This window comes from Artemia franciscana, chromosome 8 (assembly GCF_032884065.1).
Source record: "Artemia franciscana chromosome 8, ASM3288406v1, whole genome shotgun sequence".
NCBI classification, from domain to species: domain Eukaryota; kingdom Metazoa; phylum Arthropoda; class Branchiopoda; order Anostraca; family Artemiidae; genus Artemia; species Artemia franciscana.
Window position 1 is genome coordinate 38,198,450 of NC_088870.1, and position 4,062 is coordinate 38,202,511.

Below are 4,062 nucleotides of genomic sequence, written 5' to 3' on the forward strand. Positions count from 1 at the left end.
CACAGTGTTATGTAAACTTTAGTTTAAGGGATTGTTCATTTATAGCCAATGCACCTAACGTACTGTCATAAGCGAATGTTATAAATTCTTCATGCTTATTGAATGTAGCTATTGGTGCAATGTGGGATTCATATATATGACATAATCTGAAGCAGACGGTTGGTGCTATGGTAGTAAAAGTTGATAGAGGTCGTTGATGTTAATGAGGAATGGTGAAGGCCCAAGAGTTGAACCTTGAGGCACTCCATATGGAACTGGAACTTTGTGATACGAAGGCTCAGCAGCGATGGAAAGGCTAATGAGGTATGAAGAAAACTACGACAGTTGCTCGCCACGAACTCTGCGATGAGACAACTGATCAATAATGATTTCATGGCTCAGACTGTCGAAAGTGTCCCTGCTAAAGACAAATCCATTCCTCATTATTGAAGTACTATATAAAAATTGTGTGGTATTTGGAAGTGAAAATACATTTTCAAATGATAATAGATATTTTTGAAAGCGCATATCCTGAATTATCAATGAAACTCAAAATAAATCATTTTTCTTTTTTTCATAGACTCTTGATTTTTCGCCTCCTCTCCTAGAATTTGGAAAATACGTTTTTATGTATTTTCGCTAAATTCTATTTCTTTTCGGTATCTTCATTGAAAAATGTCTTCTTTGTCCGCTGTTTAATTGACAATATCAAAAAACAAGCAAAATTTCCACTTGTATTTTGCTCTCATTTCTAATTTTTTTTTATTGTGTCTAGATTTCAATATGAATTTGCAAACGTTACATCAATTTAGTAAAGCATTCTAAATGTTGTGCTATTAACAGAATTATTTCGTTTTTTTGCGTTTGTATGGGATTCTTACCGTTATTACTTAGAAACTACATTCTTAAATGAGGATTGAGACATTTTTGAGGGTACACATCCTATATCATTAATGGAGGAAGAAGCCCGTCTTTTTGCTATTTTTCCTGGCATATCGGTAGATTGTAAACCTAACTCTGAAAATCAAACAGTTCGTGGTAACAAACTAAGGAGCGACCCGGCTCAATAGTAAACGAAACTCTAAAACTCGGAATCTTGAAGTGAAAAGATACATAAAAAGAATCACATTTTCATGCTGATTTTAAATATATAAGTTTCATCAAATTTAGTCTTTGTCACCAAAAGTTACGAGCCTGAGGAAATTTACCTTATTTTGGATAATAGGGGGAAACACCCCCTAAAAGTCATAGCATCTTAACAAAAATCACACCATCGCATTCAGCGTATCAGAGAACCCTAGAGCAAAAATTTCAAGCTTCTATCTACAAAAATGTGGAATTTCGTATTTTTTGCCACAAGACAGATCGCGGGTGCGTGTTTATTTGTTTTTTTTTTTCTTTTTCCCAGGGGTCATCGTATTGACCAAGTGGTTCTAGAATGTCGTAAGAGGGCTTATTCAAATGGAAATGAAAAGTTTTAGTGCCCTTTTTAAGCGACCAAAAAAATTGGAAGGCACCTTGGCCTCCTCCCACGCTCATATTTTCCCAAAGTCAACGGATCAAAATTTTGAGATAGCCATTTTGTTCCGCAATGTCAAAAACCATAATAACTATCTCTATGGGGACGACTCACTCCCCCGAAGTCCCTGGGGGAGGGGCTGCAAGTTACAAACTTTGATCAGTGTTTACATACAGTAATGGTTATTGGGAAGTGTACAGACGTTTTTAGGGGGATTCTTTTGGTTTGGGGGGCTGGGTTGAGGGGAGGGGGCTATGTGGGAGGATCTTTCCTTGGAGGAATATGTCATGGGGGAAGAGAAACTCAATGAAAAGGGCGCAGGATTTTCTAGCATTACTATAAAAAAAACAATGAAAAAATAAACGTGAAAAAGTTTTTCAATTAAAAGTAAGGAGTAGCATTAAAACTTAAAACGAACAGAGATTATTAAGCATATGAGGCGTTCTAAAAATACTTTAGGATAAAGAGCGAGGTATTTAGGAGGGGATAAATACATCGCTCTTTATGCTAAAGTATTTTTACTCATTTCAACTACTTATGCTACGGCCTTTCTGATTCAGGGGTCATTCTTAAAGAATTTGGACAAAACTTAAGATTTAGTATAAAGAGCGAGGTATTAACGAGGGGAAACTCCCTCATGTACATAATAAAAATATAAGAATATTAAAATTTGTTACGTAAGTTAATTCTTAAGTTACGTATTTTTTTTACTAATAAAAACGTTCGTTAAAAATTAAAAGTTCTATTTACCCTTTTAAGTAACTGAAAAATTGGAGGGCAACTACGCCTCCTTCACTCCTTATTTCTCAAAATCGTCTGATCAAAATGAAGAGAAAGCCATTTAGCCAAAAAAAAAATTAGTATGCAAATTTCATTTAAATAATTTATGTACGGTAGCCGAAATCAAACATTCATTAATTCAAAAGCGTTCAGAAATTAAATAAAAAAATTATTTTTTTTTAACTGAAAGTAAGGAGCGACATTAAAACTTAAAACGAACAGAAATTACTCAGTATATGAAAGGGGTTTTCCCTCCTTATCTAGAGCCGACCATTGTCGTTGACAAAGGTATGTATGAGATATCCTGAGGTTTTTCTGTAAATTTGCGTTTCCAAAATTATAAGGTTTATTTTACTTTTCTTTTGGAATCATGGCAGGCTGGAAGATATATATTTGTTGCATCTTAGCGCACTGGTTGAAAACGAAAAGAGTTATTTATATAACAAAATTTCTGGAGGGTAATAATCATTGGGACGTGAAAGTTTAGTTTTACAGTTAAATCTATAAACAAAACGATAAATTTAATTTCATTCGGGACAATTTCTTCTTTTGGAAGTTATTAGAACGTTTTCTAATTTTAAAAATATTATATATTTTCTTTTGATTCTGGCTTAAGGATTTAGCTAGACGTACAAGTAGTAACAATAAAAATTATGTCTTTTATGGTATATGTACCCTTACAATACATCATACAACACTTATATGCCCTTAAATTAGAAATACCAGCAGTGTTCTGTGAGGATTGGTAGTAATGTATGCAAGTTGTTTATTGTTTACTTATAGGATATGGTATTGGGGAAGGGTGGCATATTTGATCCTAGGTCTCCGAAAAGGCTTAGCATATCAAAGTGAAACTTTAGAATATTCTAATATACTAAGCGTTAAGCAATATTAAAGCCTAATAAATAGTAAACAAGCTAAATAAAATGTCCTTCAAAACCGAATAGGGATTAACTTTGAAGCATTTTTGGAAAAAAAAAAATTTCTCGAAGAAAATTTAAGAGGCACATCTGGTTGAAGACAAATAGAAATGGAATCCTATAGTGATTCAGAGTTTAATACAGAAATAAAGCATAAAATACCAACTTTAATTAGTCTATCTATAATTTGCGTTTTAAGTAGTTCCATAATGCCTTGAGAACAAACGTAGCATTGCCACAACAGGGACAGAGCTTACACCATTTTGCTATAAAGAATATACCTTAAACCTCGTTGCATTTTCAATAAACCACTGACCTACATATTCAGGTCAAGACAATTATGTGAGTACATATTTTATTTGAGTTGTATGAAACTTGTTTTGACACGTGCTTGGGCAAAGTAAATCGGACGCGTTTTATAATACGAACCGAATTTTAATGAATGAAAAGGTGACATTTCGGTTAACCCTTCTTTCTCGTTCTTTGACTGCATTGTTCGTATAAAAGCAGCTTGAGAATGGGGCATGTACTTGGGTAAAGTTAATCGGACGCATTTTATAATACGCATTGAATTTTAATGAATGAAAAAGTGACAAATTGGCTAACCCTTTTTTCTCGTTCTTCGACTGCATTGTCAAGCAGTTCGTGGTAACGAACTGTAGTAAGGAGTGACCCGGCTCAATAGTAACCGAAATTCAAAGAAATTGGATATTGATACCAATAGCTACATCAAAAGAATCGCATTTTAATGCTGATTTTCAATATATAAGATTCATCAAGTTCAGTTATACACATCAAAATTTACGAGCCTGTGAAAATGTGCTTTATTTTAGATAATGAGGGAAAATATCCATTAAAAGTGAC